Source organism: Anser cygnoides, chromosome 3 (assembly GCF_040182565.1).
Source record: "Anser cygnoides isolate HZ-2024a breed goose chromosome 3, Taihu_goose_T2T_genome, whole genome shotgun sequence".
Taxonomy (NCBI): Eukaryota; Metazoa; Chordata; class Aves; order Anseriformes; family Anatidae; genus Anser; species Anser cygnoides.
This window is the reverse complement of record NC_089875.1, coordinates 58,909,961-58,935,079: the sequence shown is the minus strand read 5'-3', so window position 1 is coordinate 58,935,079 and position 25,119 is coordinate 58,909,961. Positions and strand designations below refer to the sequence as shown.

The 25,119-nt window shown below is 37.7% G+C and overlaps 2 long non-coding RNA genes across 4 annotated transcripts in view; one reads left to right on the top strand and one right to left on the bottom strand.

The window, feature by feature from the left end:
- The window catches only part of LOC106044243 (uncharacterized), a 217,930-nt gene extending 209,343 nt beyond the window's left edge, over positions 1-8,587 (top strand). Inside the window, exons 4-6 of one of the 3 annotated variants that reach the window (XR_010830370.1) lie at positions 4,410-4,520; positions 5,749-5,829; positions 5,968-8,587. This is a non-coding gene — a long non-coding RNA (uncharacterized lncRNA). Of the gene's footprint in view, positions 1-4,409; positions 4,521-5,748 lie in introns of all 3 variants that reach the window. The other 2 variants (XR_010830369.1, XR_010830368.1) reach the window with 2 other exon arrangements.
- LOC106044244 (uncharacterized) lies at positions 6,790-24,674 on the bottom strand. Its single transcript, XR_001212181.3, has 3 exons — positions 24,553-24,674; positions 17,366-17,444; positions 6,790-6,905 (listed from the first exon to the last, which is right to left on the bottom strand). It is a non-coding gene; the product is annotated as an uncharacterized lncRNA (long non-coding RNA).
- Between the last annotated feature and the right edge of the window lie 445 nt (positions 24,675-25,119).

Genomic DNA, 25,119 nt, shown 5'->3' with positions numbered 1-25,119 from the left:
CAAGAAGGAGGATCTGGGAAACTACAGGCCAGTCAGTCTTACCTCTGTCCCTGGAAAGGTGTTGGAACAGCTTGTTCTGGATGCCATCTCCAAGCAAGTGGAAGAGAATGTTATGAGGAGTAGTCAGCATGGATTCACCAAGGGGAAATCATGTTCGACCAACCTCGTAGCCTTCTATGATGGCATCACCAGCTGGGTAAATGGGGGAGAGCAGTGGATGTCATCTACCTTGACTTTAACTAGGCTTTTTATACTGTCTCCCAAGACATCCTGCTAGCAAAGCTGAAAAAGTGTGGGATAGACGAGTGGACAGTAAGGTAGGTTGAGAACTGGCTGACTGGCCAAGCTCAGAGTGTGGTGATCGGTGGCGCAGATTCTGGCTGGAGATCTGTGACTAGCAGTATTCCCCAGGGGTCGGTGCTGGGTCCGGTCTTGTTCAGCATCTTCACCTACGACCTTGATGAGAGAATAGTGTCCACCCTCAGCAAGTACACCAACGATACAAAGCTGGTAGGAGTGGCCAACATGCCAGAAGGCTGTGCTGCCATTCAGCAAGACCTGGACTGGCTGGAGAAATGGGCAGGAAGAAACCAAATGAGGTTTAACAAAAGTGTAGAGTCCTGCACCTGGGAAGGAACAACTACATGTATCAGTACAAGCTGGGGGATGACCTGCTGGAGAGGAGCACTGTAAAGAAGGACCTGAGGGTCCTGGTGGATGACAGGTTGACCATGAGCCAGCAGTGTGCCCTGGTGGCCAAGAAGGCCAATGGGATCCTGGCGTGCATAAAAAAGAGCATGGCCAGCAGGTCAAGGGAGGTGATCCTCCCCCTTTACTCTGCCCTGGTCAGGCCTCACCTGGAGTACTGTGTCCAGTTCTGGGCTCCCCAGTACAAAAAAAGGCAGGGATCTCCTGGAAAGAGTCCAGAAGAGGGCAACAAAGATGATACAGGGCCTGGAGCATCTTCCCTATGAGGAAAGACTGAAGAGACCTGGGCCTGTTCAGCCTTGAGAAGAGAAGACTGAGAGGGGATCTTATCAATGTTTACAAATATCTTAAGTGTGGGAGACAGAGGGATTTGGCCAACCTCTTTTCAGTGGTTTGTGGGGACAGGACAAGGCCCAATGGCCACAAAATGGATCACAGGAAGTTCCACACCAATGTGTGAAAGAACTTCATGGTGAGGGTGATGGAGCACTGAAACAGGCTGCCCAGGGAGGTTGTTGAGTCTCCTTCTCTGGAGATATTCAAGGGCCGTCTGGACACCTACCTGGGCAACCTGCTCTACAGAACTTGCTTTGGCAGGGGGGCTGGACCGATGATCTCTTGAGGCCCCTTCTAACCCCTACAATTCTGTGATTCTGTGATTCTGTGAAATTCATGTTTTTCAGTCTGTGCCTGTTGCCTCTTGTCCTGTCACTGGACTCCACGAAAATGAGGATGACCCTATCCTCTTGACACTGTCCCTTCAGATATTTATACACATTGATAAGATCCCCTCAGTCTTCTTTTCTCCATGCTAAACAGGCTGAATTCTTTCAGCCTCTCTTCATATGACAGAAGCTCCAATCACCTAATCATTTTAGTAGTCCTCCTCTGGACTCACTCCAGTAGTTCCATGTCCCCCTTGTGCTGAGGAGCCCAGAACTACACATAATACCCCAGGTGTGGCCTCACCAGGGCTGAGCAGAGGAGGAGGATCACCTCCCTCGACCTGCTGGCAACAGACCTCTGAATCTACCACAGGATACTGTTGGCCTTTTTGGCCACAAGGGCACATTGCTGGCCCATGGTTAACCTGTTGTCCACCAGGACTCCCAGGTCCTTCTCTGCAGAGCTGCTCTCCAGCAGGTCAACCCCCAGACTGTACTGGTTCAGGGGGTTATTCCTCCCTGGGTGCAGGACCCTGCACTTGCCTTTGTAGAACTTCATGAGGTTCCTCACCACCCCACTCTCCAGCCTGTCCAGGTCCCTCTGAGTGGCAGCACAGCTCTCTTCTATATCAACCATTCCTCCAGTTTTGTGTCATCAGCAGACTTACTCTTTGTTCCATTATCCAGGTCATTGATGAGTAAGTTAAACAAGACTGGACCCAGTACTGACCCCTGGAGGAAATCACTAGCTAAAGGCCTCCAACTGAACTCTGCACTGCTTGCTGATCACAATCCTCTGAGCTCTGCCAGCCTGCTCTCTGACTCTCAGCTCAATCCATGTCAGTGTAGATGAGTATCTATCCTGCATTTCCTGAGCTTGTCTATGAGGATGTTATGGGAAACAGTATCAAAAGCCTTGCTGAATTCAAAGTAGACAACATCCACTGCTCTGTCCTCATCTACTCATCCAGTCATTCCATCACAGAAGGCTATCAGATTGGTTAAGCATGATTTCCTCTTCGTGAATCCATGCTGACTACTCCTGATCACCTTCTTACTCTCCACATGCTTGAAGATGACATCCAGGATGAGCTGTTTCATCACCTTTCTAGGTATGGAGGTGAAGCTGACTGGCCCGGAGTTACCTGGGTCTTCCTTCTTGTCCTTTTTGAAGACTGGAGCGATATTGGCTTTCTTCCATCCCTCAGCCACCTCTCCTGTTCTCCACAGCCTGTCAAAGATGATGTAGAGTGTCAAAGCAATAACATCTGCCAGCTCCCTCAGCACCCACTGGTGCATCCCATCTAGGCCCATGGATCTACGGGTGTCAGTTTTGCCTGAATGATCTCTTACCTAATCCTCCTCGACCAAGAGAAAGTCCTCCTTTCTCCAGAATTTCTCTCTTGTACAAAGGCTCTGAGATTCCTGAGTGCTGGTCTTAACACTGAAGGTTGAAGCAAAGAAAGCAGACTTTTTTCCTGCTGTTGGAAGAAAACAGTTCACACAACTATCTCTTCTTAATATTCTCTATACAAAGAAGATACTGAATTATCAGTAAACTGTAGCTTGTTCTGAGTCTTTGTAAGCAATAAAAGTTTCAAACTCATGAAAATACTGTTAAGGATAATAGAAATCCAAATGAAAGTCAGGCATTTAAAAGCTTATTTTATTCTAAGTTTTATGGGTGGTCTGTTATGGGAACAGGTATTTTGGGCATATACCAGCATTATCTTGTTTTTGTCTAGTTTTATTTGTATATATGTATTCATATGCAAATACACATGCATATATACTTTTGTAGTAATCAGTGGGCTGACACACAAAGCACTATAAATAATATCAGCACTTTGTTAGATACGAACTACTGAAATATTTACAGCTCGGTTTTGACTACACAGTTGAAGAATACTGAAAAACTCCGTGTGATCTTGAAAAACATTATTAATTATAACCACAAGACAAGTTTCTATATGACATTACAATGCACTGCGGGTTGTTAAATAGTTGATGGGCACTTAAAAAAAAAAAAAAAGATTAATGAGCAGCAAATACTGAATAAATGGACTGTACTTTGATTCCAAATCTCAGTTTACACTTAGGATATACTGTAATAATCTAAACTTGTCATGCAGCCATGAAAGTGCTAAAAGCTTTCAAAAATAAACATATCCAGATGACAGAAGCCACTTTACTCTGAGGGTAATGGATCTCAGTATTAAATACAGTGACATATCTATGATAAAACATATGGAATATATTTTCAAAACCAATCACAGTGCATTGTCTAAAGGTGTGTAAGCAAGATATAAATATCTCAGTCTTGTTAGATGAACTTTTACAGACTCAGGGCTACAGTTACAGAATCACAGAATCATAGAATGGTCAAGGTTGGAAGGGACCTCTGAAGATCATTTAGTCCAACCCTCCTGCCAAGCAGGATTACCTTGAGCACATTGCATAGGATGGCATCCAGAAGGGTTTCAAATATCTCCAGAGAAGGAGACTCCACAGCCTCTCTGGGCTACCTGTTCCAGTGCTCTGTCACCTTCACTGTGAAGAAGTGTTTTCTCATATTACTGTGTTTCAGTCTGTACCCATTGCCACTATTGCTGGGCACAACTGAAAAGAAACTGGTCTCATCCTCTGACACTATTCCTTCAGATATTTATACACACTGATGAGGTTTCCCCTCAGTCTTCTCTTTTCCAGGCTAAACAGGCCCATCTCTCTCTGCCTGTCCTCATACACAGGTGGACACAATACTCCAGGTGTGGCCTCACCAGGGCTGAGTAGAGGGGGAGGATCCTTGACCTGCTGGCAACACTTCTCTGAATGCACCCTCTTAACACAGTTATTGCCTCTGTGTAAGCGTAAACATTTGTAAGTGTTTATAAGGAGGATACTCACATCTGAACAAATTGTAAGCTCTCTAAGAATGTTCTTTGGGAATTTAGTTTAAATTGTTTTCTTGAACTGTTGTATAAGGAATTGTTCTAACCTTGTTTCTTGTATATTTTTGTGTTTTACTATTAATAGGAATCCCATACCTAGAGTGAAAGGAGTGTATCCATTTGCCTCTCTTCAGGTGGGCTCTGCTCCTGCTAGAAGCACTATTTCTTTGGATACAGATTCTCAGGTTGTTTCTGGGTACGTGCTCACTTCTGACCCAAGCAAAATCACACTCAGAATGTTCTAGTGATTTTAATTGTTCACTCTTCACTTTGTTATGATTTCATCATCTTTATATTTAAACTGCTGTACTTCTCTGAAAAGTGGCTAGGTAAAAATAGTTCTACTTAACACAGCTCTACTTCCTCTGGGTATTTGGAGCTGCTGACCAACATAAAGGTATTTTCAGATTTACTCCTTTTAGCCCTTCAGAATTAACACAAGTAAGATTGTGATCTGAGAGAATGCATTTATTTCATAGATCCACTGAAAATTTTTCAGTTACTTTTCAGTTAAGTCATTTCAATCAGGACTAAAAGTAAAGAAGGAAAGCCGTCTTTGATCAAGAATAGAGTATGGAACTACTCTGAACTAGCATACATTAATATAGAGTACCAATGTTAAAATTGCTCTTAGCTTCTCCGTGCTCCCTACGATGTGATTACTTATGGCTTGATGGCTCAGATAATTTTTTATTATAAGAATTCTCCTTTAGTCAGAGTCTTTGGGGTTAGGTCCTTGCTGTTACTGTCTGCAGATTGAAAAATCTGCTAAACAGACTCTTCCAGCTCTTCCAGTTAACCCTGTCTGAGTTATAAATGGGAGCCTCTGTCAGTCTTTTGGTCACCCTATATTTGGAAAGTGTTCCTCTCTGAGCAGCTGGATTCTTCATTTTGCGTATCTGTTTTGCGCTTTAGGATCCTCAGTCATGTCCTCAATTAAGTTAAATTGAGAAAGCTGTCTTAATTTCACTGAATGATTGGCCCAAGTTGCTACATTTTTATATACTTGTTACCATGGTACTCAGTCAGGTAATATTAAGTAAACTCTGAATGTTGTTGGAGAGAAGCAATATGTTAAGAGAAATAAATTGTAAAGATCTAACTTGTTCAAGTTCGAGGGAAACTTCAGAAGTACTTGACATTCAATGTTAAGCTTTCAGTTGCAGGATCCATATTTGTTCAAATCAGGATAAGCACTCTAGGGAACTGAACACATGATTTTTAATAGCAGACTTACTGCTATACCTGCCATTTCTCTTTCTGCAAAGTAGTCTTTAAAAAATAAAACCAAACCCAAAAATCACAGTTATTGTAGAAATAATATATATAACAGTCAGGACACTCTTTTTCCATGTCCTTTATTTGTAAGTAAACAAAATATATTTTTATATTTCCTAATCTGCTAATGCTTTGTGGTGTCATAGGTCATGGAAACTGCAGCAGTGCCCAAGCATCAAATACTGTGGTGGACCATGAGTAAGATCAACTAGAAATTTCTTGTACATGTAAGCAAGACTCCTTTTGCTCTGCCATCATTAAGACAAAGACACTTGTTTGGGGAAGATAATGAAAAAATATCTTCTCCCCATAAACCTGGATGAATAACTTTTTTCTCTCTGTTGCTGTGGGTGGATGATTCACAGAACTATCTTTCAAGGCATATATTGAAAACTTTGCTGCACTGGAATACTTAAAAGTGTCAGCATGTTTCTAGGTAAGTGCAGGATGAGCACCAAGAAAATCCACTGCAAAGGCAGTGATTAGAAATATGTCTACAGATTGGAGTGAATTTTTAATGACAATGTACTTCTGTCAAACATTTTACAGGATCCTCTTTGGAAATTTACACTATTCAAGAATGCTGAGTATCTTAAGTTTTAAAACAGAAGTGCATACAAAATCATATGTCTAACATCTCCTTGGACCCTAATATCACTGAAAATAACACAAGTTTTAGCAATCACAGCTGATGATACAGTAGAGTGGAGAAAAAGACATACAGTACAGAAAAGAAAGCACAGGAGCTAGGAGAAAAATGACACTGAAGATCTGACCACAAAAACAATCACAAAATGCACAAATGGGCATTCCTCCCATACAGCCTTTCTCCTTCCCACACTCTAGACCTATATATCAAGACCATGTAGTTATGGTAGTTTAAAAAGAAACCAAAATCAAACCAAAACAAAAAAAATAATAAAACTAAAGACTACTCAAGTATATGATATATCTCTCTCAAATAGATTTGCACTATATAGCAATTTCTTCTGAGGGAATGAGAATCAAAAAGGAAAAATGAAATGAGAAGGAAATGAAGATAAGTAATTGGAGGAAAAAAAATAGATGTCATGAATTGAAAATTAGCTTTTCTTTGAGGTGCTGACTCAGATGCATAGCTTTCCATAAAAGCTATAGTAAGAATAAAAATAGACCAGAATTTTAGTTATGAATAATAATAAAAAAGACTTTTATTTGCTTCATGTGCTTCAGAAATACCCAATTCTTCAGTTTATGAATAGGAAAATAGAAAATCTGTGCTATTCTTCTTTCAGATTTTGAGACTTAGTCTCATATATGAAACCTGAAAATAGAAAATGAGACATATCAATATCTAGCTCGCTTTACTCCTTCTTTACTTATAATCATTCAGATGGATAGCAAAAGAAATAAAATTTGAATGAAAACTGGGATGTTACCTATAGTCATTTTTATACCAATGATCAAATGTATAAGTACCAGACCCTTTCTTCAGGATTCATTTAAGAAATTTATCCAAAAAAAAAATTAAAAAAAAAATACCAGTGCACATGGATGGTAAAGAAAATAATCAAATACATTGCTAACATAAGGAGTTGGGCAGTAGTAAATTGGTATCTTTTGCTGTTGTCTTCAGAATGTCAGGATTTCTTATACTGTCTGTGAAATATATTTTGAGAATTTGTTTCTTCATTTCCAGTTTCTGAATGTTCTCTTCTGAGAGTTCACTAGCATTCTTCAATCGTCGCTCCAGCTCTTTCTCCATTACTGTGCAGAATTCTTTTTTATCTTTAATCCACAATATTCTTTGTCACTTTTACCATCCTAATCACAGATCCTGTTACACAAAGGATGTTGGGACAGATTCACCTGCACAGAGGGATATTAGCAGGGCTCATAGCTGATGGCACACAAAGACTGTCAGTGGTGAAAGTTACAAAGAGAGAGAGAGAGATGGAGGGAGCAAGAGAGGAAGGAAGGGAGAAAGAGAAGAGGAAGAGAATAGAGAAAAAATAAAAGTGAAAAAGAGAAAATAGAGAAAAGAGAAAGAAAAACTCTCCCTAGTAGCTAATCAGAAAGAGCAGTGATGGGTCCAGTGACAGAGCAAAGAAGACCATCCTCATTTGTGTGTCCTTTCCTGTGTGGTTGGTGTTGATGGCTAAGGCACTAGAGTACCGAAGGACCTATGCAACAGTCCTTTGCCATTCTTACAAAAATATTTAAACGCCTTCATGTCAGAAGTTTGGTCATTCTCACAACTGCTCACCCAAAGGGTTAACTGCTCCAGAAGAGAGACTTTTCCTTCCTAGTGGCTCCCAGGAAGGCCTGCCTTCAGGAGTCTTCAAGACCGCAAGTAAGACTATAGAAAAGGTCAAGAGAGCTGGGGCTGTTCAGCCTACAGAAGCGAAGGCTCTGGGGGGACCTCATTGCAACCCTTTAGTACTTAAAGTAGACTTATAAAAAAGATGGGGAGCAACTCTTTGCTCAATTAGATAATGACAGGATGAGAGGGAATGGTTTTAAACAGAAGGAGTGGAGATTTAGATTAGAGGTTAGGAGGAAATTCTTTACTCAGAGGGTGGTGAGGCACTGGAACAGAGAAGTTGTGGATGTCCCATCCCTGGAGGTGATCAAGACAAGGTTAGATAAAGAAAGCCCTTAGCAACCTGATCTAGTGGGTGGCATCCCTACCTATGGCAGGGGAGTTGGAAATAGATGATCTATGAGGTCCCTTCCAACCTAAGCCATTCTATGATTTGGTCCTGTTGACGAAGACCCCTAAGGTCTGGTAAAGCAGAATATCTTCCATCTGTTGTTGACTTTGCTCACTTTCTGGTGCTTCTGTGATAGATGTTTTAAAGTAGATTTTTTCCCCATAGCATATTTTTATTGTACCAGAGATTACAGACTGATTTCCATTGTAGCAACACAGTTCTATTGTGTTAGGTGCAGTGTGAACACAAATAGAGATGATTTTCTTAAATTATTCAGAAAGATTAGTCAAAATGCCAAAAAAAAACATGGCTTGCAAGTTTACTTAAAGTTATATACCCTATTTCATCCCTTCTTTGCAGATGGTTATGAAATAATGTCTTCCTTTGAAATGGAATCAATGTTGGATATGATGAGGCAAACACTTTCTTCCTGACATTTCTCATTTCTTTAAAATATCATTGCGGGGGGCGGGGGGGGGGGGGGGGGGGGGGGGGGGGGCGGGTAGGAGAAGAGAAAAGAAAAATAAAATCAAAGTGCTAATTGAATAAAGTGAGAAATGCTGTAGTGTTCTAAAGTTCTGATATTATCTGGTAAGTGGGGGTAGCTTTTTCACTGATTGTTCTTTTCTTTTCAGTACGTGTATTTTTTAAAGGATATCCAGTATAGCTGGATATTACATTGTCAACAAATCAGTCATTCACTGGGAAACACAACTCAGAGTCAAATATACCAAATTGTTATTGTACCAACTAAGAGTGACAGAGCATTCTGAAATGTGAAAACAGCTTATAAGCATTTGCCATAAAAATCCAGTTAGTCAAAGTCGCTTTTCCCCACAAGTAAGGTGTTGGAACACTGCGAAATAGCAGTTCTATTTTTGGCTGACTCAGAGAAGGGATTTGAATTAATGTATCCTGCCCAGAAGAACACCTGAAAAAGCAGGCCACATAGTCATTTTTATGCTTTGCTCTTGTCCAATGAATATTTAAATAGTCTGTACAGAATATCATGAGTCTGACAGAAAAGGCTGAGGAAGAGCTACATCTACCAAAATATATGGTACTGCTTTAGTAAACTTTGTGTCCTGTAAATGGTCAGATCCTTACACAAGAAAGGTCTTGACCCCATGTATTTCATACTTTTAACTGAATTCTCTGAGCACAAGATTATTAGATAAAAATGTAAAATCATGATACATGTTACTATCTGAAATGTGGCTTCTCTGCTTCTTATTTCAAATATACTGAAATAAAATATGCTGCTTAAGACTGAACAAAATATTTTGCATGAACCCCAAGTGACTGGGTTTGTTTTCAAGAAAAAGGAAAAAGAAATCTAACTGCCTGAATGACAAAAAAAAAAAAAAGACCCCAAATTAAATATTTATATTTTAATCCAGCCTTGAGATAAAAGGATACATCTCTTGAATGGCTCTAATACATAGGTCTGATTTAAAGAGCTGCTGACTATCTCCTCTCTATTTGACTTTAACCCAGGTGCACTGGTAAAGGCTGAGATATGCTGCAGCTCTGAGAATCACCTCTGGAACATTAAAAAGCTGGAGGCATAAATGTCAGCAAGTTTAAATAAACAAAGAGAGAGTTATGCTAATTTACACTAGAAAGATCTCAGTATAGAATTTGTTGCCAGGCCCAGGGTGATGTTGCAAGGTCTTCTTACTTCTTATTTTCATTTTATATAGTAAAGGAATGCAGTTAAAAATAAGCAAGCTAGCCCATAGCTGGTGTTCATGTCTCAAAAGTGGAAAAAAAAAAAAAGAAAAGAAAAAAGAAAAGGCTCTGTGACTTTTGTCATTCTAAAGTAAATACTCAGTATTAATTATCCTACAGCTATCTGAGACAGGTACCTCTTACAGGAAACTAAATAAATAAATGAATAAATGAATAAATAAATAAATAAAGTATTATAGCTATCATAGAGAAATTTGAATGTTAAAACCAATTTACCTGTAAGTTAAATTCTATCTTCAGTTATATCTAAGTCAAATTTTGGACCTACTACTCTGAATACATACTTAACAGAGTACATACACAACAGAAATAGAAATAAATTACTGTGAGTGTGTCAATGCAGTTCATTGCTAATTTATATGTCTGATTAGAGGGAGAAAATTATGCCCCTAACCTAATCTACTGGACCGCCTAAAATCTCAACTGTGGTATACGCGGCACTGAAGAATATGACATGAACAAGCAATGTACCTTGAAGAAATTAATATAATGAAAAAAATAATTATAGTGGCAGAGGAGCTGTTTTCAAGAGAATGGGGGTTGGGGGGAAGCATAAATGCTAGACATCAATTTAAAATTTATGCAGTGAAAATCAGATCTTTTTATGTGGCTTTGTATCCGATATTTATAGGACTTAAATGTTTCTCTATATGAAACTTTGCTCACCTGTTTTATACAGAGGAAGAATTACCCACAAATGTTTTAATATGATGAAAGGAGTAAAAGGTATAGAGGATATTGGGTAGGATCTAGTCCTGAAAGCACTAATCTGCCTGTTTATCTAATGCAAAGCTGTTCATCTCTGGAGGGCACTGGGAGGTACACATGCTGCTGAAAGAGATGTTGAGATTCAGGAACACAAGAGAATTGATGCTTATGAAGATGACAGCTTGAGTGTCTGGCTGCTGCCTAAAAGCAGAGCACAACTGCTTAAGTGTCCTGGGTTAAAGCCTTGTCTTATAAACTGTGTTGGACAAATATGAGACAGACTCTGCATGTGATGTGATGTTAGCATATCCAGAAAAAAAAAAAAAAAAATTCTGAATAATTAAGTCTAAAAGATCAGAAGAGAGCTACTTTAAAGCACTTGTGACTTTGTGAATGTGACTTTGAAATGCAATCTGTTAGGACAGAAAGTTGCATAAATACTTCTAATCAAATAGAGCTTGTATATCTCTTCCTTGATTTTTCTTAATTAACAAAGGAAAATTGAATGAAGATTTTAATAAACCCAAGACTGTCTCAGCTCTTTCCTTACCCTAAATAGACAATCATGAATAGATAGAGAAAATCAAGACCCCTTCAGTTCCTTTGTCTTCTCAACATTAGTTTCTTCCTAATATTTATTTGGTAAATTCCAAATATTTCAGTATGGATTCCAGTGCCCTGTGTTAGTGATCATTCTTCCTATCCTGCTGCTTCTCTTTTACCTTTTTCACTACAGAGATTCTTATAGGCATTCCCATACACAAAAGCTATTTATTCACTAGCTAGAGAATTTCTGTATAGCTGTCTAGAGCTACATGTGCTAGGCATTACCTGAGGCATTACTAGTCCTCAGGCTCACTGCCTCAGACTTTAGAAATATGAATCAACCCTCTACTCTTCAGGAGTACTCATTTTACAGACATATTTGCATGTCCCAGAAATTCTGTATTTCCATATAGGAAAGGTTAACTCTAAACTGTGGAACTTGGAAAGATCTTTCAGAAATTGGATCTTGGTTCACATTACAGATAAAATGTGATTGGATATAAAAAGCACACTTGTTTATATACCATCTCAATGTGTATTTTATTCATTTATTTATTTTTACATATTAATTTCCTCTGCAACCCAAGTTCTGTCAGTATGCAGGGAATGACAGAATCCTCTTCATCCTTTTGCTGGAAAACTAGAGAACATTCAGCTGTAATCTGAGAAACCACGCTCAATTATTTATATCACAGATGACAATGTTACCACTTTGAGTTCTTTTTCTAGAATACCTATCCCTATTTGCTGTTTTGAGAATCTATGCAAAATGGTCATTCTTGTCCCATTGTTCTTTCCCATTTCCACTATCCTCCTGTCTTTTTTTTTTTTTAATAAGCTTTCTAAAATAACCTGCTATTTAATGATAAAATCACTCCAGTAGTTTGCAAGATATGCCAACAAAGCACAATACCACAGCTGAGTATGTTGTTATTGAAGGATTGTTTATTTTGGATTTGTAGCAGTTTTGTCATTGCAAACTTCAAAAGGTCAGCTTTGTCGCAGTAAGAAAAAGGGAAACTTTTGTAATCACAGTCTGGAAATACTTTTTCTTGCCCCTTTTTATTTTTACAATAAATTTCTTTCTCTCAAGATTCTGGGGACAAATATTCTCAGGTCAAAGTCTGAAATAACTCACTGGCACAACTATTGCCAGCCGCCCCTTCTGGTAAGCTTACCACATGTAAAGCTGAAAGCTCATGCATGAAGTTACAAATGAAGCTTTAGACCCTAACTAAGTGTTAGAAAACAAAAAGTCCTGTTGACAAATCTATATTATGCACTATTCACTTTGCGCCAGGGGAGGTTTAGGTTGGAAATTAGGAGACATTTCTTCTCAGAAAGAGCAGTCAGGCTTTGGAATGGGTTGTCCAGGGAAGTGGTTCAGTCACCCTCCTTGGGGGTGTTCAAGGAAAGGTTGGACCTGGTGCTTAGGGACATGGTTTAGTGGGTGACATTGGAAGTATGGTGATGGTTGGACCAGATGATCTTGAAGGTCTTTTCCAACCTTAATGATTCTATGGTTCTATGATTCCTCAGATATAACAATAATTCAAGGTTCCCATTAATAAGAGTGGAAAAAGTCCAAGTTTTTCACGATCACAGATGAAAAAAATGTACTTGAACAGTTACTTGAACAAGTAAATGGCAAACGGTGTAGAACAGATATACATGGCAAATCATGTCAGAAATAATATTTGTAAAACAAAAATGCTGATTGCATATGTCCTGGTTTTGGCTAGGATAGAGTTAATTTTCCTCCTAGCAGCTGGTAGGGTGCTATGTTTTGGATTTAGGATGAGAATAATGTTGATAACTCATTGATGTTTTAATTGTTGCAGAGCAGTGCTTACACTAAGCCAAGGACTTTTCAGCTTCTCGCTCTGTCCTGCCAGCGGGCAGGCTAGGGGTGCAGCAGGAGCTGGGAGGGGACAGACCCAGGACAGCTGACTCAAACTGGCCAAAGGGGTATTCCATACCATCAGACATCATGCTGAACAATTAATATGGGGGGGGGCTGGCCGAGGTGGGGGGACCAGCTGCTTGGGGGCATCGGTCAGTGGGTGGTGAACAATTGCACTGTGCACCACTTGTTTTGTACACATTAGTAGTAGTAGTACTATTATCATTATTATTATTTTTTTCATGTCTTTTCTGTCCTAATAAACTGTTTTTATCTCAACCCACAGGCTTTCATTATTTTTTCCTGATTCTCTCCCCCATCCCAGAGAGCTCCCTCTGGGGGAGGGTGAGTGAATGGCTGTGTGGTGCTTAGCTGTCCACCAGGTTAAGCCACAACAGTATAGATATAGAATGAAATCGAAATTGCTATCAGATTTGAAACACGGATAGCTAATATCAAAAGTAAATTCAAAGAAATGATATCAGGGTTATTCTGTTAGGGTAATTTTTTTATTGAAGTTCAGTAACGAAGTTTTAAGGATTCAGACATCTGTAGATAGCAACCTGTGTCTCATTGTAATACAGGTAACTAACCATGATTTTAAGATTTTGTCAGAGTGCAAATAAGGGAATAATTATGTTGGTTACTTGGACTACTTCTAATCTTTTGCCCTTGCAAGTCCCTGAGTCTGCTGTAAATTCTGCTTAGCGCAACAAAATCAAATATATCTAGGCTGTGTGTAATAGTGACTCATACGGAAAATTGATGCTCATAGTCATTGATTATTCTTTCTCTAGTGGCTATCTTGTACTATTTCTTATGTTATCTTATACTAAGAACTACACCCAGGCTTACTGAAGAAAACTATTATTACTGACCAGGAAAAGAAAAGAGAGGTAATCATACAAAAGGTGTATGTGGTCTGCTGATGCTTGAATCTACTGCAGAACTAATTCTCCCATATTTTCAGAGTAGAAAGCCAGTCCTTTCACACAGGGGTAGGGAAAGGAGGGTCAAATGAAAATTGTCAGTTGAAACCTAGTAGAATTTGAAAGGAACCTGTCTAGGTTCCATAGAAAGTATTTCTTACTTATACTAAAATTACACAGAGAAGAGCAAGGTGCTTAATACCTTGTTCACCTTAGTCTTTATTTGTAAGACTTGCCTACTGCACTCACAGGGTCCTGATACCAGTTGGAAAGTATGGAGCAAGAAACATTTACCCTTTCTGAAGAAGGATCAGGTCCGGGAACACTTAAATGAATTGGACATACATGAGCCCACAGGATCTGATGGGATGCACCCAAGAGCAATGAGGAAGCTAACCATTGTCATTACAAGGTCACACTGGATTACCTTTGAAAGATTAGTTTGAAGGGAACTGCAGGCTAGTCAGCCTTGTTGAAATCCCTGGGAAGGTGATAGTGGAAGTATTCCTGGAAGCTACTGCTAAAAATATAAAAGACAAGAATGAAATTGGAGTAGTCAGCATGAATTTTTGAAGGGGAAATATGCTTGATCAGACCAATAGCCCTCTTTGATGAAGTGACTAGCTCTGAGGACAGAAGGAGAGCATCTGATATTGTTTATCTTGATTTTAATAATGCTTTCAACATTGCCCCCAATAATATTCTCACAGACAAACTGATAAAGTACAGACTAGGACAGTGAGATGCACTGAAAACAGCCTGAACTGCCAGGCTCAGAGTTTCACAATCAGTGGCATAATATCCAGCTGGAAGCTAGTGGTATGCTTTAGGGGTCCACAGTGGGCAAATGCTGTTCAGCATTCTCATGAGAGACTTAGATATGAGCGAGAATGGACCCTCGAGAAGTTTGCAGATAATATACAACTGGGATATACCACTCGGCTGATACATCAGATGGGATACCTCTATTCAGTGCAACCTGAGAAGGTTGGAGAAGTGGGCCAACGGGAACTTCATGAAGTCAACAAGGGGAAGTGCAAAGTCCTGCCCTTAGGAGGGGCAGTCCAATGTACCACTTCAAGCTAGGGGCCATCTGGCTGGAAAGCAGCTTTACAAAGGAGGACAAGGGGTGATACTAGACAATAAGTTGGCCAAGAACTAGCAATGTACCCTTGCAGCAAAGAAGGTCAGCTGCCTCCTAGGCTTCAACGAGAGTAATCTTGCCAGCAGATCAAGGGAAATGATCGTTCCCCTGTGCTCAGTTTTTGGTGAGACACATGGAGTTCCAGATGCAGTTCTGGGCTCTCTTGTGCAAGAAAGACATGGACATGTTGGAACAAGTCCAGAGAAGGACCACAATATTGATTAAGGGACTAGAACATCTATTATACAAAACATGTCTGAGAGAGATGGCACTGTGCAGCTTGGAGAAAGAAAGGCTGAGGGGGATCTTATCAATGTGTCAATATCTGACAGGGTGAGGTTAAGAAGACAAGAGTTTTGCTTTTAAACACTAGTTGTTTTTTTGTTTGTTTGTCTCTTTGGTTGGTTGGTTTGGTTTGGTTTGGTTTGGTTTGGTTTAGTTTGGTTTTTAACTGACAGGGTGGTCTAATACAGGGTGCCCAGAGAGGTTTTGGAGTCTCCAACCTTGGAGGTACTCAAAATCCAACTAGATATGGCCCTGAGCAACCTTTGAGCAAAGGTTGGACCACATGATAACCAGTCTCCATTCATCCTCTACTATTCTGTGACTGTGATGCAACACTGCCCAAAGGTGTCCGTTTTAAACAAGACCATAACACTTGGTGGACCTGTACAGGCTTATATGAGGCTTTGATCCCAGCTAGAAAAACAGTTACAATCTAAACTTTACTGCATCTAAATTTTATAAAAAAGGTATTTCTCAGGAGGTTTTTAGAATGCAGAACAAGTGGTTCATAAATTCTCGGAAGGGATTAGCAAAATTATGTGGAAATTTCAGAGAAAAAATGCAACAGGTAGTAAGTACTGTGTAATGTTGTTTCTATTTCCTAGTGTTAGACACTAAGAACTGTTCAATATACGTTAGAAGACCGTCATGTTCACTTTCTGTCTTCTTTGTTGAAGCTGACTGAGTGTCTTTCTTCCTTTCCTAGAGTGCCTCATTTAGAGTGTCTCGTTTCCCTGGTCTTATTAATCTTTACCAATGTTTCACAGTGTAGAAAGGCATTTAATACTCACTTATATGGCATATATATTCCTTTATTTTTAAAATTGACTTTTGTTTTCTCTGTATAAATATAATTCTTTTATATATGAAGCATAATGTATAATTGAGTCAATTCCTCCTTTCCTTCCCTACGCACACAGCATAGTCTTGCTTTGTGTGTTTGTGTGTGTGTTTGTTTGAAAGCCAAAATAATGTATTCATCTGAACAGCTGGGTAACTTTCATGATACATGCAAATCAGTTTAAAAAGTAACAAACCTCAGAAAAATGTGGCAAAAACCTACAATGGCTCAAATGGTAGATCTAATACAAACCCCTCATTGTTCAGAAAATTGTGTTCATTGCCTTTTAATTTTAGAAAATTCATTACAAAAACTTAAAAAAGAGATGTATTCTTTAGCATTATGGCATATTCAGGAATTCCATTTTTATCCTGTAACTCTATTCATTTGGGAACATGCAGTGAACCAGCAGTACAAGGTTCATTTCAAAAACTTGACAAAGTAGGACAATGTCCTACCAATGACAAAGAAAAAAAAAATAAAGAGGCATGTTTCCAGTTTTCTATTTACTTGTGTGCTTGTTTTTATAATACTGTAAAAAAATGTAAATTTGAGATGAGTGCTGGCCAGAAAAAAATAAAACCAAATGTACAAATAATGTATTTTAATGTTCAAAGCTCATTTTGCACATGGACAGATGCAAGATGTAAAGACTTTCTACTTGTTGAAAAACAAACATTATGACATTCAAAATTACATATACAGCAGTTTAGAACAGTGTTGAAGAAAATGGTGGATTTGAATTTCATACTCTTATTTTAGCATTGAAAATGATTCAGTTTTCCTGAGTTAATTCCAGCATAATTTATGGATTAAGGATTAAAATCCTGACAAATTAAAGAACTGAAACTAATCACACAGTGTCATTGTTATTAAGTAAATATTTTACTGGACATACAAAGCAATTAGTTACCCTTGAAAACCTTGGTACTCTTCTCTAAAAAAATCCAGACACTACTAACCTTTCTATTTATCAAGTTCAGGCAAGACATCTTTGCCTCCTGTTTTCTTCTAAGTGTTCAGAAAGTAGTATGAAGAATTCTGCAGGAGAAATCAAGATAATCCAGTCTGAGTTCACCATCTGACCATATAGCCAGGAGTATAAGTTACATGCTGAGCTTAGTTTGACTTGTCTAATCATCTAGATGACTACATCTTACAAGTATGACACTGCTTATAAATATAATGAAATTTTATGGCTGTGTTCTCCTAACTAGCCTGTAAAAATAAAACACATTATTATGACCAGTAAATAGTTGTGGTAATAATGAGAAAATTAACATCTTCAGGCCTTTTGAGATATTGTTAGTGCTTGGTTAAATAAATATGTGCTTTAATGTTTGAAAAAAAAAATGGAAAGAATTATATTTATCAATGTCATTATGTTTCTACAAGGAGAAATTCAGCAGACATACAGGAATGAAGCAACAAGCTTCCCACGTTTCGTTTAGCTTATTATAATGATAAGCTATAACTTCTTTAATTGTAACATTACCTGGTGATCCAGACAAAAGAAAGTGACAGAGTAGAACTAGAACATTAGTAGGAACTTGCTTACTAAAACTGAAATAACTAATTAAAAAGTAGGTTGTTTATTATCATTTACACCAAATGTTGTGTTTTATACAGTAAACCAGATTATTAAATATCATTCACCATGCAGGTTATGCTTGTGAATTTTATAACAAAATGCTACACAATTTAATTTGCAAAAGTGCAAAACTACACATTTTTTTTTCTTTTTAATCAGAAGTCACATAAACATCTTGAATTATATTACATTTCTGCATATTAACATAAATTTATCTTTATTAATAGGCTAGATGTAGCAGAAAACATAATATTTAGTTTTGATAGATGTATTAGAAGCATTTTCAAGAATTGTACCTGCAGCTGATTGCTCTTTTCATTGTTTTATGATTTTGTAATCATGTTTCCTGTAACCTCAGTGTGTCTGAAATGATTTTGATTTCCTACCACTTTTCATTTCTATGTAAAACTGGCAATCTGACTTTCACAGCTGCCAAAAACAGGTACAGGTTCTAACTCCATCAATCTTATTCTCAAGCAGATAGGCTTAACACTGACCTCATCAGCACTGATATCAGCACATCACAACTGCAGGGTCATACACTGCATGCATTTAGGAAATTATACTGACTTAACACTGCTGATCTCCCAGCTAAGGATTTATTTTATTTTATTTTATTTTTATTTATTTATTTATTTATTTATTTATTTTGTTAGAGTTCAGGTCTCATACTGAGAGCTGTCATAGATTCAAATTTTCTGTGGAGTACAGTTGCATAACATGTACACAAGCTCAGGCAAGTGGAAACAGCAGTGGGCTTTTTAAGCAAAATTCAAGACAGTGACAGAAATGTAATTGAATTTTTATGACTTACACTGTAGTTTAGTAATAATATAATTTTTTAAAGACCTGTTTTATGGAGGTTTCATTTAATAACCTTACCATCTTATACACTGTGGTAGCTGGCTTTTGCTTATTTCCCTTGTCTGATTCCTGAGGTGGGACACTTGGCTGGGACCCACTCCATCCAAGCTCAAACATTTCACTAAACCCAATGAGGAGCCTAGATGACCCCCAACTTCTGCCTTATCCACCTTCTTTAGTACCCAATGAAAGGATTTGTCATTTCTAGACAGTGATTCAAGTCTCTGGAGGTATTGTTTTGTTGTCTTAGTTAGGCTAAGAAGGATCAAACATCACTGACTGAGCTATGGGAGAGATGGACCTTTGAAAATCAGACACTGGTGGGGGACTGTCTATATACTTATGTAGCATGTAATAGCAACTACATAATTAGTCAGAAGTAGAAACCTGATATAGATCTGTAAAACATTTTGGTTTGGAAAAGAATAATATTTTGTCAAGAATACTCTTAAGGTCAAAGTATTCCATTCCACTGTAATTACATATTTTCAATGGTATTACCTAAGCTCACACCTAAGGACTTTTTAAGTAGCAGTGCACGTTCAGTGACAAGGGAATTCATCTCACTTTACCTGTTGAAAAATAACCCCCTGAAGTCTAATCTATCCACCCTTTCCAGTCTGTGGAGAGACAGTTAGAGATGACAAGGCACCTTCCCAATCTTAATCACCTATCTCTGTATGAGATCAATTGCCTTTTGGAAATGTAAGTTTATCCCCAAGAAAGGAAGAATTTGATGAAGATATTCTTGGATAACTAGACTAGATTCAGAGTACTAACTTTTAGACACCTACATGAAGTGAGATGCACCCAACATCTGTTGGTAGCCTAAGAGCTCATAACTTCAGGGGGAATTTAAAAGCATTTAAAAGTAAGATTTGGGCTCCTGATATGTTGTTATCACAAGTTCATTGCTTCTATCCATCATTCTAGTTTGTGAATACCTTCCAGCAGTGCTGAAATGAATGACATTGGTCATGTGCTTAGTGATCTTTCCCAAATTCTGGATTTCATTTTTAAACGTACTTAAATGCTCACTTTTTGTGTTTGTGAAATGCATCACAGGAGTGATGATGTTTTTCATTAGTTAGATTTGGTACCTCATTAAAATGTGATGCATTAAAGTTGGTGATCTTTTTTATTTTTATTTTTATGACAACAAGAATAAACAATGTATGTAGACATAAAATAGAAGAATATAATTAATAAACTAAGAATCAATTTATGAAGAGCAGTGCTATTCTCAAAAAGACAGGGCTCAGACTGTTGAGATTTTTACCTAGGTGTTGTATAGGAGAATAAGACAATCCAGTGAAAAAAATATAAAAATAAAGAATAAAACATAAAAAAATAAAACAGGCTTTTTAAAAGGATTTTGTTATTCTTTCTATTTCAATTTATTTCTCATCAAACCATCATGAAAAATTTCAAAAAATGTTTTAGGTTTATATTCTATGTTTCAGTACTTGCCACTTCAAAGATATATTGTACAGAATAGTTCTTTGACTCATTTAGTAAAACTATGCCACCTACCCTTTGCTCTGGAGCAGGGTCTGGATAATAAATTACTGTTGAGGTGGATTTTCTTTGCACGTATTAAGTGGCTGTCACATTTTTCTATAGCTAAATCATTCACAGTTCATCCTAGTAAGAAGAGAGGAGAAAATGTGTAGCTGAATCCCCTCTGCAAACAGGGACTATTGAGAGAATCTGTTGCTGTGAAGCAGAAGCAGCAGCCTGTGGCTGAGATTACGTTTGAAGGTCTGTATTACTGGGAGAGTGGAAGCCATGAACAGAGAGTGAAATCCTCATTTTGATGAAACAAACAATAAAAGTGCCGTTTATTTATGGTTAATATTACTCCATGGGAGTTTCAGTTCTCAAGCAGAAAATTCTTCTGGCTCGACTAATATATACACACACACACACACATATATATACACACCACTTTTATTTTCTGAAGAAATGTATTGAACCAGATTCACTGTGTCTTGAGACCTTTTGGACCAATGATTTGTTTCCCATTTTGAACATGTAATACACCAGGTACATGAAAATATCTGATTTATACAGCAACAACAAAAAAACCTCTTGGGTTTTCTGATTCTAGACTAACATAGGAATTTAGAAGCAAATAAGAGGATTTTTTTTTTCCCAGCAAACCAAATTTATATTCTTAAAAGAAACAAAACAAAACAAAACACAACAACAAAACACATGAAAACAATGAAACTTTGGCCATATATCTTCAGCTTCATTAAGAGGGAAAAAAAAAAGTTTTGTGTCAATAAATATTAGCAATATACTTATGAAAGTAATTAAGAATTAATATAGTATTCGATTAATATGGAATTTGAGTTAACAGATAGAGGCATATATAGTTGATTGCTGAAGATGAATAAACCAGTCAATTGATTTTAATAAATGTCTGGGAGCCTCATGGAATAGGATAGGATAATTGTCTATCTCCTTGGCTATGGAATATTAATAAATAAATATAAAGTCTTTCTGTTTCAAATCTGAAGAGAAAAAATTCACATGAATACTGGCAGTGGCTCCTGCTGATTTTTTGACACTACAGCATTTAGAGTTAAGCCAACCACCCTGCTGTTTTGCAGTGCAAACTGAATGGGAAAATTAAGGGTAAATTACCATCAGCATGCATGATATTGTAGGCAGTCTCAAAATCTGCTCCTGGATGCAAGATCAAAGCATTTTACTTTCAGCAGATGTAACAGGAGGCCATTATGAACACTTGTCTAATGAACCATGTCTAGCTCCATGAACCATATCCAATCATGCAGGTTTTGAAAATACTGTGCAGAAGAGTCAGCTACAAAGTTATACTCAAGATGGGATTTTTCCCCCTGTAATACTCTTTGCTATTTCTGGAATCTTCATCAGCTTAAACTTTGTAGAATTACTCCAACAATTTGTGTAAAGATTGCCAGATTTGAGTGTGAGGATGCAATACAACATATGTACTGCTGGTATTGTGGAGTTCTTTACCTGAAACACTGTGTTTCTGCTTCTGACTCTTCCCCAAGGAATGACATCTCCAATTTATCAAAGCCTTGCTGGGAATGTGGGAGTCACTGGCTCATCCCTAGATCACCTTTGGCTGAATGTTTCTGTTGTATGGAAGAAACATGTTGTATGTCTCCTTGTTTCTGTTTCTACCATAAGCACCTGTTAAAAACTCCCTTCTTTACAAAGTAGATAAAATAGATTTGAAATGTGTAGCTGTGCTTTCACAGAATGCATTTACACAGGCAACATCTACAAGAGTGTGTAGAGGGATTGTGCTGTCCTCTGAGGCAGTATAAGACATTTTTGATTTTTGCCCCACCAGAGGGTAAAAAGTAAATCTTTTTTTTTTCTTTTTTTTTCTTTTTTTTTTTTTCCTTCACTATGATATATGATCAAAGTTCCGAGTTAATTTCTCCAAACAGTTGAATAGGTGAGATTAGTTGTTCCAAAAAGGGGCCCACATTTGCACTCCTTGTACCAATTTCAGGTTCACTGCACACTGACAGGCCTAAATCTGCATGAGAATGTGGCCTTGGCAGCTTGCCACAGCCCATCATGGCCACACAGCTGTGGCATCATCTCAGCTCTGCAACCAGGGCTTTGTTCTGGGCTGGAAAATCCTTCCGTCCTGCTGAGCAGTGGCTCCACAGCAGCCCATGAGTATGCTCCAGCAGCCAAGCTCCCTCTGCAAATGATATCCTGCACCACTGAGTTCTCTGAAGGTCTGCGATCCGCAGGATGTGCAGCTATCTACCCGTGGCAACTGATTAAGTTTGAACATCAGGCTTGGCAAGCCTAGCTATTGCTGAGTGGCCCCACACCTAAATTATCTACTGTCAAATGCCAGTTCAGTTATGAGTGAAACTGCAAATGGGAGTCTATTAAAGTTTCACGTTTCTCCACTGAAGTGCCATCGATTAGAGAGGCTTTCAGAAGACACTGATTGCTGAATGTGGAGCTGTGTAATGCATTATCTTCTCCTCTCTGATAAAACCTTGTCTTTAGTCAAGTAAATGTTCATTTCTTGCAGTGAATTCTGAGGCCATACAACTGCAGTCTGTTGAACTCTTGGCAGAGATGAGTGTAAAGAGAGACAGCTAGCTTCATCGCACGTTGAGTGATCTCAAGATAAAACTACCATTTTTAATAGATTTGTCACATGACAGATTTAATATGAAAAAATTTCAGTGTTATTTCACTATTATAGTTCTTTTGCTAGTTCTCTCTAACCTTCTGATGCATACCCTTTTATTTAGTCCTGCAAATGAGGATAGCGTTTCTGTGAGGAGACCCTCTTTCTTAAGCAGGAAAACATATGAGCCAAATGCATCTTAGGACTTCAGGAAAAGTCTCTTATGACTTTTGAAGTTTAGTAAATAGTTTTGTCTTATTTATTTATTTATTTACCTTTAACAACTATCTGGGACTTTTGAGATTATGGCAAATTATCCAGAATTAACATGTGTTTCGAAACCACTGGTGTTGTGTGAAGGATTAGAAAAGCAACAAGGAGCAATTATTTTATTATTATTATTATTATTTTATTATTATTATTTTTGCTGTGGTCAGATTTTGTGAAAAGAGGAAATGGAGAAAATGATGATTTTTATTAATAAGATTTTTTGTGTGTGTGTGTGAATTGCTCTTTTAGGATATAAACAAGTCTGTAATGCTAGAATATGTTATATATATATGCATATTTTGTATGTACACACACTAATATACATCGTTATATACATGTGTATGTATGCATATATATAAATTAAAGAGTAAGTGTATATAATATATGTGTATATCTGTGTCTGTGTACTGTATGTTGTATGTTTTTTCTTTTATGGCCTAAGTGTAAATGCATAACAAATTTATAATATATTCTGTTATGGTCCATGCATATATGTATATAAAGGTGTGGTTGTTTTCTTGGTGATTTTCCTGATGAATCAGAGGATTGTGTTTTTGAGAAATATAACTGGACAGAGATATTTTACTTTAAGTTCCAGTTATTTCATTCTTAAAATGATGATAAATACCCAGATATCAAATATACTCAACTTCAACTATGCGAGGGATTTGCTAGGATTGCCAAGAATTGCTTGCAGAAATAATAGGCTTTCATTATTAAAGGTAATAAAGGTGTTGCATTCTGCAGGGTGAAGACCGAGTAGGAAATAAATGTGATATTGACACCAAAATCCCTTTGTCCTCTACAACCTGTCTGTAGAAAAAAACTATACGGCCCCTTTGTACTATGTACTTTCTTTTCGTATTTGCATTCAGAATTTGGAACAGAAAATTGACATTATGTTAATTCCCAAGACATTTAAAAAGAAAACGAAATGCTTAATTATTTGTATGAGAAAGATGGTATTAAAGGATGTACTAAGTGAAGAATATTTGGAAAATCATAGCTTTATAATGTCTTGGGTGTCTTCCAGATATTTTTTTTAATGTTAACATCTTAAATTAAACAGCTCTCTATTAAATTTTAGATAAGACTGCCAGAACCTTTGACTTGGCTGTCCTTCACAGTTAGAGTTTCAGGAGTTTAATTTCTGTTTCCAAATGTGATATGACAGTTTGTGAACCTGTCTGTGCAGAACCTTCAATTTCTGTTTGATACTGGAGATACTCCATGACTTCATGTGTTAAGTCTGTAAAATATACCTTGTATGTGGGATTGATGTCCCTCTCTATCATCTTTTTACTTCCTTTTCTTTGTTGCAGTTTTAAAGACAGGTGATCAGAGGGCTGCTAAACACTGATGATCCTCTTTTCAGGTGGAAGCCCGTTTGGACAGAATGTTGACTCCTGTTCAGGACAAAGCTGTTATAACTCCAAACAAAGTAATAACTCCAGGGAGTTGGTAACTAAGCAACAGATCAACTGCTGAAAAGCTTTGATCTCCTAAAGATGCTCATTTGGGAACTTTCTGACAAGGAATTTTCTGAGGGCTGGTGAGTCTAGAAGGAGAATCTAGCAACAGATATCTTAAAGTCTGGCAGAAGACAGAAGTGAGGAGGTTTTTATGTTGTTGTTTCTTCTTGTTGTTGTCTTTGTGTGGTCAAATATATATATGGTATACTTTGGTATATATATGGTATATATATTGGTATATATATGGTGTACATATATATATGGTATACATTTTCAACATTCAACATACAACATTTTCAATTGTATGACCAAGTAAGGAAGAAACAAAGTATTTGGAGACACTGTAGATTGACCCCA